The following is a 10,900-nucleotide window of genomic DNA, read 5'->3' on the forward strand; positions in this document are numbered from 1 at the left end:
CCAGTCAGGGCACAAGCCTGGGTTGCAGGCTAGGTCCCCAGTTAGAGGCATATGAGAGGCAATGAGTCTTTTTCACAAATTCTAAAACTAAAATATATTAAGAGCCATTGATAAAGAATGAAAAGGTTTTTAATATTAAAAAATATTATCAATTAAACCCCTTCCGGCCAAATCAAGAAAGAAGCAGTTGTGAGAACTCAGAGCAGGGAAGCTGTGCTAGCAAGCATGATCACGTTCTTCCATGCTCACACTGCTACTTTGGCTGCTTGTTCTGGAAGCTTTGGGGGATAATGATGAAAGAAGTAAATCAGTTACACCAACAGCAGAAAGACTATCATCCATCAGGATGTCTTCCACTTTAGAGTTCATTTTCATGTGGACACTAGGCTTGGCGGCTCTCGGTCCTGGTTCTGGAGTTATTGTTGAAGGTGATTGTGCAGTCTGTGAGATGGAGAGTTGTTGTACAAGTTAGATCTGTGTGATGCTGAAGAAGATCTTGGCTGCAGTTTTCAAAAAAGGGCGCTTGCTTCATGATTCCATTCACCAAATTTGGAGAGCAGAGTCTTGTGAATGGAATAAGGTAAAGTCCACACACCCCCGCCTGCATTTCAAATTCCTGTATTCTGAGCAACAAATAAATGCCTGTTCGCATTCTCCAGTTTCTTCCGGTAGTTTTCAAGTTTTTTGGCATGTTGTTCACATTGCAACTTTCTGATATGTCTACAGATGCTTTTAAAATGATTCCCTGATTCTCTTGTTCCAGTGCATGTCTAGATCATTGCACTTGGGAATCAAAGTACCTAGTTCTTTCATGAGGTCATTTATTTTAAATCTTCTTCTTCATTTAATCTAGTTGTGACTTTTCCCCCTCTACTTGGCCAGTGCTCTGGCCTCAGACTCTGTGAGCTCCCTGTTTATGTTGGGAAGGTTGGCGGGACAGGAGTTGCTAATGGTAAGGCTTAGGGGTGGCCGTCTTTGGTTGCCATAAAGATCAATTGAATTTCTGGAGACAGGTAACATATTTGCCATTTGCAAAGCAGGATCCATTAAGCTCAGGATTTTTTCATGATAACTTGATTAATGATGTCATTGATAACATTGTTCGTCTGCATGCACGATGCTCAAGAGTGCATGTTCATTGTTGGGCATTCACTCTCACCCTGTTTTGCTCTTTGAATTTATACCCCCTTTTTCACAGTTGGAATGAAGGGTAAACATAGCCATGGGGCTGCTGGGTACACTCTTCCCTGGCACTGGTGGCATGACATGATCGCCAGGCTTTTTGGACATGGCAGGCTTAGGACTTGGTTGGCATGTTTATTTGCAAAAGTAGTAGAAAAGTACTGCTTTCCCTGCTGCCTTTGGCTTGCTGAATGTGGTACTTGGTGGGATATTTGAGGTCAGTCTGCATCTCAAGGACTAACATGGGGCCCTGAGTGGCAGAGGAAAGGGTGCTGGGCAAACTAACATCTGTGGCTTGTGTCTGACTCACAGCCACTCCCTGTTGCATATACTGGGCTGCCTGCAGCTTCTACTCCCTGGTGTTCCTGCTCCCACATATGCTAACAGGTGAGTTGCTGGCCTAGCAAGATGCATGATGTCATTCTAGAGGAACTTATCAGAGTCCCCAGGATGCTCCTTGGAACTGCTGCTCTTCAGGAGTTGACTTTTGAGTTTATAATAGGTTTTGGGGCTCTTTATGAAATGACTCCCTGACTTCAAAATACTGCCTGATGCCTGATTGCAACTGTGTGGCATCAGCTGGTTTTTGGTCCTTTAACTGTTAGAAATTGAGAACTGAGCCCCGGGCAGAGAGGAGGTGGCAGTGCCTGAGTCCCAGTGTCCTGGGATCAGCTTGCTGGCCTGTGCATGCCCATCCATCCCCAGGGGATTTCTTGAAGTGATTATTTATCTGGATTTGGCCCTCCATACATATGAGTTGTCTTCCACTGGGCAAGTCTGCATGCATGTTTTTGCTTTTCATACCCATCTTTGAAATAAGTCAAGGGGTAATAAAATATATGACTCAAGCTTGGTCAATCCCATGCTCTTTCCCAGAATTTTAAAACACAGTAAAAGAGAAACAAAACCTAGAAGTGCTTCAATCTAAATCTTGTCATTGAGAGCCATCTTAAGGGGAGATCTATAAACATTCTTGTTGCTCAGGTACCAGAAACTTCCCTGATACCTGCTCTTCTGTTTCTTTGATTCTACAAATTATCACATTTCTACTCCAAAAGTTACATTTTTACACTTAAAATATCAACTTACTTTCGTTGTTTACAACTAAAATAACTTTGATCAATGCACAAATCTAAAGGAAGTTTGCAATATAAGGTCTATGAGGAAAAAAACTAATGAGAATCTGCTTTTTGAATATATATCGAGTTAAAAAATAATAGGGTGAGTTTGTATAAATAAAATAGTGCTTATTTACTGTAAAACTTCAGAATAAAAATATGTAAATTCTTGGAGAAGATTCAATAGAATTGTGTATGTCAGCAGAGATGGCTTCCCATATGATCCCTGGTTTTTCTTAGGTTTGTGGCTATTGGCAAGTTACCTAAATAATTTAAATCCTCATTATTAAAATATATATAACATTATAATTAATACCCAATGTCATTTTAGGACTCAACATTCTAATTCACATACAATACCTATTTCAATGCTTGAACATAGAAAAGTTACTAAAAGCATCTCTGGTTCTGTTTCTTCTCCACAATGATTATTTGTACATTTAGTGGTTTGTAGGGACCAATTATTTCTTCCCCAGGTTCAACACTAAATTAAAAATAAACAAAAAGTGTGGTTAATAGAGACCAATTATCAACTTAATTAGAGATAGAAGAGAAATAAATATACCCTTGGGAAAAATAGCTTTCCAACTGCTGGGTTTCAGAGTCAGGCTGACAGGGCCATCCAGGACTCCTCAGGCCAGGCCTGCAGAGTCAGGGCTCAGCTTACGGTGAGCTGCCAGCAAGGGGACCTCTCTGTAGGCAAACTGATTCCAGAATGTGCTTAAAAATAAAAAAGAAAGAAAGAATAAAAAAAGAAAGAAAAGAAAGAAAAAGGGACTGAGCTACCCACACCTGTTTGTTTGGTTTTTTTCTTGTCCAAACTCACCAATCAAGAGTGATTGAGTTGTGAATATATAGAAAGATTAAAACATGGTAGAAAATACCAAAAAATGGAAAAATAATTTTGTACATAAAGAATGTTTTTGAGTGATTTGGATAGCATCTGTGATATTATAATTTTGAAACACAGAATTGATATTTTTGAATAATCTAGCAAAGACATATCTAGTTTCAGCAGAACTGGGAAAGCTAAAAAGGAATAAGATAAATTTATTAACAAAGACTAGAGGTCAGTTTTCAGGTAAAAATAGGTAAGGGTTAAAAGGAAACTATTAGAGGGAGGGAGAGTATCATTGGTGATCAAAAGTCTGAAAAATAATAAAAATAAATATGATTTGAATGAAATAAAATAAACAGATATGAAGTGATATTTACAGGATTTTTATTAACAATTATAAATATTTTCAACCAGAATACTTTAAAACTTTCCATTAAAATATGAACTGATTTCATAAAATTAGCTTGCTGGAATAGCACATATAGAAATATTTGATGAATCCAGTGTATTAGTGTGTATTACATTATCTCTTTTCTTTAGACTTTTGAACATTTCTTTCAATTTTTTTTCCTTGGATATATTTGTTGCAGTCAAAATAATGGCCTCCCAAAGATGTGTATGGAACCTGTGAATATATTGCACTATTTGGCAAAATGGAACTTGAAAATATGATTAAGTTTATGTGCCTTGATGCAAATACTTTATCCTGTATTATTGGGGTTGGCTCAATCTAATTGTATGCACTCTTAAAAATATGAAGAATTGTCTTAGACTTCAAACAGAGAAGAGATGATGCAAAAGAGGAGAGCAGACAGATTTAATGCAAGAGAAAGCCCACAGTTGCTGATTTTGAAGATGAAGTGCCCACAAGAAAGGGAACACAGTAGCATCTAGAAACTAAAAACTCTCTTAACCGACAACCAGAAAGGAAATGTAGACCTTAGTTCTACAACCAGTGTCACTGAGGTCTTCCAATAATCAAAATAAACTTGGAAACACATATATAATTAGAGGTACCACAAAGGAATACAGCCTTGCCCACAACTTGATCTCAGTTTTTTTAAACCTGGAGCTGGGTGTAGGCTCAGTCAACCCAGACATCTGAGCTATAGAACTGAGATAACAAATTGATCTTGTTTTAAGCTCCTAAATTTGTGATAATTTATTATGGCAACAATAGAAGCAAATATAATATTAATCAGCATTTGTAATGGTTTTTATATGTATTTGTTGTTTTTCTCAATAGTTTTGAAGAGACAATGGCATTTTATTGATTCATGAAATAGGAGTCTTACATTACAGGTGGAGATGAAGATATGGACATTTAATTTTTAAAAAGCATGCTAGTATAAAGTAAAAAATTGTGTGAAATGAGTCATCTAAGGTGGATGCTGTAGAGAAAATTAAAAGGATTTTGGATCTGTATTTGGCTTAAAGTAGGTGAAAGATGATCTCTGGAAAGTCCTTGCCACACTAGAACAGTGAAAATTAAGTTCTGTGCTATAGGGTTGTTATTCATTCAGTAGTTAGTGGGAGAAAATATATGTATTGTAGTTGTATGTGTTGGAGTCAAAAGGATTGAGATATTCAGATCTATCTTTACATAAGATTTATCTTATATAAGTAAGGATTTTTATATTTTCCTGTTAAGAAGTCATGATATCAAGTAAAAAGTGCAAAGAAGCAATTTTAATAATTGTGATAAAAAGAGGTACTGAAGTCAAGAAGGACTATTAGTATAAAGGAGGAACTAAAAGTCACATTTTGTCATGAAGCCTAAAGGATAATAAATTCATGATACATTGAAACAAGACGATGAAAGTAATGAGAATAATGAGCTTAAGGTCCTAACTCAGATGACCTAAAGAATGGTGAAGCCATATATGTGATACCGAACACAGAGAGGCTCAGATGAACCCTTTTGTATCTAGTACTGTAGAAGATAGCAGCATTACTGTATCAGCACTAAGAAAAAGTAGGAATTCAAAGTGCTTTGCATATAAAAATTAAGCTTAAAGTTTATTTTACTTATTTCAAAAGATAGTTTGTGCTCTTCCTATTAGTTAATCGTTTTATAACTACGGTTTGTTTATTTATTTATTTATTTATTTATGTACTGGTATTGCTTTATTGTTCCACATCTCTTAAGTACCTATCAATGTCTTAGGAAAAGAACAAATATTGTTGGGAAAGATGAATGGCAAATGCATTTTCCTTGGGTACTGATAGATATTGTTCTTATCCTTTAGAAAAGACTGAACACTAAGGACAAATTACTTTTAACTTACTTTAATATTTGAAAACCAGATGGTCCAAAAAGCAGGCATGATTAAATATAAGCTTCTTAATTTGTCTTGCATTTGAACTTTGAAAATCTTATCCACACATTCTCAAAAGATCTCCTTCTCAGGGGCAGCGACCACTTTTCTCCATTTTACTTAGTATTTTTCCTCCTTCTTCCTGCCCTACAGGCCCCCAGATTCATAAAAAGGCAAGAGCTCTCATTAGTTCAAGACTTCCCAGCCTTGACAGTACCTCAGTCTGTGGCGGATATCATCTGACCCTCATATACACACATGCCATATATATATATATGGTATTAGTGTGTGTATATATATATGCACATATATAGTGTGTGTGTGTGTATACACATGTGTGTGTGTGTGTGTGTGTGTGTGTGTGTAATTTGAAATTTGAAATTTGGGCTAAACCCTACCAAATTGCCCCCAGCCACCATGTTCGAGGATGCTTCGGTTCTTATACACAACCTCACAGTAAAAATGTCATGAACTCTTTTTGTCTCTGCAAGTCTTGTACACGGGAAAATCGTTCTCTTATTGCCTTTTTTATTAGCATTTATGTTGTTTTGAATGAAACTAAGATGCTTTTCAAATGTTTAAGGACCATCTGTATTTTCTTTATTGTGCTTTTGCTGTTTCTGTCTTTGGCTATTTTCTCTTGGCCTATTTTTCTTAATGATTCACAGAACCTGTTACAAGTTTAAAATTTATCTCTTTGTTATATGTGTTGTAATATTCTTCTAGTTCTCTTGGTGTTTTTATACATTTGCCATGGTATTTTTACTATATAATAATTTGTTATTTATATGCAGGTAAATTTATCCATCTTTTCTCTCATGACTTCTAAGTTCATTCCTCTGAGAAAGGATAGTTCTATAAACAATGTTTATAAAAAAACCTATCTTCCCCCACTAATAAACAATAAGACTTTTATTATATATGAATTTAACTGTATTTGTAGACTCATTTTATGTTGAACTGTTTAACAATGCTGTATTAGTTTAATTAAATTGTATATGCAAGTTTTAATATATGTTGATAGCTAGCCTCTTACTAATTTAATTTCTTAATATTGCAAATATATTTTTACAGTGGTACATTAAAACCTGCTTCTGAAGTTCAGAAAATGCTATAGAATTTTTTATTCTTACTGAGAACAGTGTACAGATTAGCCACTAGGTTATACGAAAAAGCTTGAATGATAAACTTTGTTTGTTTCTGTTCTAATAAATCTGTTTTTCTTAGTGCTGTTGACAAATAAGATATCTAAACTATTTTTAGTTTTGAATATCTTTGAGGTTTTCTGCATCCTAAAAATTGTTAAAGTGTTGTGCCCATTTAATGGTCCCTTAAAAATAGATAATTTGAGAGAACTTGGATCGCTGAGAATTCTTGTTGAAAGACACGGTATACTTTTGCTTTGTTTAAGATAACTTGATATACTTTAATAAATGAATAAAATTTTTTCTTTTTTGTTGTTTAGATCCTCTGTTGATTCATATCTCATTCTTATTTAGGTTCAAATAAAAGGAGTTCCTCCTGCATCCTGCTGTTGATCCATGAATAAGAGAAATGAGATCAGAGTTTCAGGCTGGTATGTATTCTCCCTCATACCCAAAGGGAAAAATGATTGCTCATAAATTGACTTAGGTTTCCTGCTCACTGGTTTATGATATCAGGGTCTTTAGATCATTGCCTTAACTTCTGCCGTTTCTGTCTTTTCTTATTCAATTTTTATACCTTATTGGTGTTGGGGGTTCCGCAGCATGGATAAAAGTTCCCATGGTCAGGTTGTATATCCTCCCCTGTTGCTCTCAATAGTACTGCTGTTTAACCCCTCAGAAGGATTATTTCCATTGGTAGGTCTCTGCCTGCTCCAGGCTGCAGCTGAGATCCATAGTCAGATCTCTGTTGGATATTTTACATGTGTCTATTTTCACAACAACCTTGGGGTTCACATATTATAATCAGCATTTTGGAACTGAGTAAACTAATAGTCAAAAACCTTAAACTACTTGCCCAAATCTATGCAATGGCTATTACAATTAATTTCATATCGGGGGTACCTAATTAAATCTATTTTAATAAGAGTGTTATCACTTTTTATTACATAATTAAATCTTAATAATAGTAACATTTTTCTAAATATTTTTCTGCTTTGAAAGGAAATTTGTGCTAACATATTTGATGTAAATTTTTGCCCAATTATCTGTGAGTAACAGCCCCCAAATGTCCAGAGCCCAATTCATTGGGAAGGAAGTCTCTTTAGTTAAAAATGTCATTTTCAGAGTATACAGATGGTAAAGAAATCTGGTTAAAACCTTTCAAGACTCTGTCTTCAGCATTGCTGAGTAGACTGGAGAGCATATACTTGAGAAACAGCAATCCCCTGGGAGAGCCCTGAGTGAAGAAGCAGGACAGAGTTCTGCAGATCAACCCCTTGACCTTAGTGCCTTAACAGACTCTAATTTGGGGATATATTCTAGCTGTTTGGTCTCAGAATAAAAGACAATTTTTCACCCACATGTCTTAATTTGGAGAAGAGAACGTACACACTTAGATGGCAAATCAGTCAGCTAGTACAAGTGACCCGCTATACTGGTTATGGTTAGGTAAATAAATCAGGAAGACATTCATGTGACATATCACTGTCTGCTGTTTCTGTGCACAATGAAAGCAAGAAACAAATATCGATATCACTAAGAATAAAATCAATCACTACAGAACCAATGCCTTGATAGCAACTGGAAGTCCTCATCCCTTACTATTAACACTTACATTTAAAGTCACAACACAAATTGAAATTCTAGAATATATATTTAATGAATACTAGTGATTTTATGTTATTTATGTTTTAAAATGTAAGTTCATATTTTTCTGCCATCTCTAGTAGCCATATAATATAGACCTTTATAGCATATCATAAATAGGTATATCATTCTCCACTTAAGAAGGTAAGAGTAGCTTTAGTTTTTGTATAATGCTTTTAAATTACATTAAATTTTTAAAAATTCAAGAGAATAACATTGATTGTGTGGATTGATTCCTAATACTATCAGTTTAGAACAAACTTGCTGTGGGAATACTCAGAGTTGACATTTTGCATTAAATCTGAGTTCAATATATGCATTTGATAATCATCATATATACTCCATTATTTAAAATGTATACTTTAATTACTGTTTATAACAGGTAAAATTGAAATGTTAATTTTACTAATCTTTATGTACACACATTAGCAGTTTGGTTTATTTTAGGAGAGTTTTGCAATATACGATCTTAAAAATAACCCATGGAGCAATTAAATTTTGGATAAAACCTGCATATTCTCTATTACTATCAGTGTTGGTAATTCCTTGCTACAACTGTATGAGCACGCAGTGAGTTCACTGACATAGCAACAATCCAATCAATTATAATCGATAAAACATAGGTACATTTAAATTTTAAGAGGCTAATCCTGAAGATTTTCATAATAGTATATAGATATATTAGGTGTTATATTTTTATATGAATTACACATAACATTGGAAAAATAAGTTTTAGAAAATATATATTATTTACTTGCAAAGGAAAGTAAAAAGTGTCTGATGACAGAGAGGCCATATATTTTATGCTATTAGAGTCACAGGTATTTTTTACTTGTTGCAAAGTATCAAAGTCTATTTGCATTGCACCAATGTTTTTGCTATATATTTAACTGTGAAATTAATGCATTTACATGGTGAAATGCTGAATCTTCAGATGGATATTCAAAAATCTTCCTCTAATTATACTTTGAGCAACATACAATAAGAGTGTCAAGTATAGATGTTAAATAAAATACATTTCCTAATAGTATTAAAATATCATTTAAAGAAATTTCATTTTCAGATTATTTTCTACTGAGATCTCCAATTTATTTACACTCTTTTACACATATTTCTCCTTCCAAATCATGAAAAATTAATGTTCTGAGGCAGAAACAGAAAGAAGAAGACTAAAGTAAAAATTTGTGCTCTATTACCAAGAAAAGGGGAGCCCTCAGACAGCATTTCGCCCTTTTCGAATAGAGTAGCACCTTGACATGTGGAGACCTTACCTAAAATGACCTGCCGCATATTCCTGAACCTAGAAAAATAACAGCATGTTCTCAAGGAGGACAGAGACAAGGAACCTCTAATCCAGAGATTTCAGAGCCCAGGTGCTCTCTCTGAGGAAAAAATAAATACGTAAATAATAAAATAAAGTAAATATTTCTCCTAGATGGAAGACTTGTATTGCTATTTGAAAATATTTCTTTGAAATAAGAGTCTGGTTGCAAAGGAACATATAGTAGCCTGTAAATGAAATTACCAAACTATTTTGGCAAAATGTAGGATTTGGGTGTTAGATTGAGGAGGAGAAAACACAAGCACGACAGAGGTTTTTTTAGCATTGCTAGCAGAGTGAATAAAGATAAATACAATGTCATATTCTGGGGACGGGAAGCATGGAACTACAGAGTGCTCTGGTCATAGGGGACATGGAGTAGATATATTTAGATATGGTGGAAATACAGTAATTGGTTATTGACATGGAGAATGTGAGGGGAAAAAGAGAACACTTACCATATGATCTCACCTATTAGCGGAACCTAACCAACAATACAAAGATGCAAGGAAAATATGACCAGCAACACTGAAAGGGAGAGAAATCAACAGAGACAAGAGGGAAGGAGGGAGGGGGGGCGGGGAAAGGGAAGGGAAGGGGAAAGTCAAGGAACATACAGCAAGGACTCATGGACAAAACCAAAGGGGAAGAATTGAGGGAGGGAGGAAGCGAGGGAGAGGACAAGGGAAAGTGGTGGGGGGGAAGCAGAGACAAATGTATTTAAAAAAATAATTAATTAATTAATTAATTAAAAAAATAAAATTAAATTAAAAAATGACAATTAAAAATTTAAATATTTATACTACCAACACAAAAAAAGAAAGAAAGAAAAAGAGAGCACTTGGCAAGTGGAAAGGCTTAAAGGACCTTCCAAATTAACTAGAGGAAAGATGAGGATGAACAAAAACTAAACCAGCCAAAAGTAGCCCTGACCAGGTGGTTCAGTTGTTTGGAATGTCGTCCCATACACCAAATGGTTTCACGTTTTATTCCTTTAGGGGACACAGGTAGGTTGTGATTTTGATCCCTGGTCATGGCATGCACAAGAGTCAACTGATTAATGTTTCTTTCTCACATCGATGTTTCTCTCTGTCTCTTCCATTCCCTCTCAAGTCAATAAACATATCCTACGGTGAGGAATAAAACATGATAATAAAAAACAAGCAAAAAAGGAAAAGAGAATGAAACACATAAAAATTAATTTTTAGAATGAATATGAAAAAGGTAAGTCTTGTATATATATGTGTTATATATATACTTATATATGTATGCTAAATGTAAATTAATCTTACAAAACCAATTTCAGGGTTTAAATAAAATAAACTTTTCTA

The 10,900-nt window shown here is 34.7% G+C and overlaps 1 pseudogene; it reads right to left on the minus strand.

The window, feature by feature from the left end:
• Nucleotides 1-216: 216 nt before the first annotated feature.
• On the minus strand, nt 217-1,619 carry LOC129077088 (microphthalmia-associated transcription factor-like; annotated as a pseudogene).
• Nucleotides 1,620-10,900: the final 9,281 nt, after the last annotated feature.

This window comes from Pteronotus mesoamericanus, unplaced genomic scaffold (assembly GCF_021234165.1).
Source record: "Pteronotus mesoamericanus isolate MK-2021 breed Mesoamerican mustached bat unplaced genomic scaffold, CSHL_Meso_final contig_100, whole genome shotgun sequence".
Classification (NCBI taxonomy): Eukaryota; Metazoa; Chordata; class Mammalia; order Chiroptera; family Mormoopidae; genus Pteronotus; species Pteronotus mesoamericanus.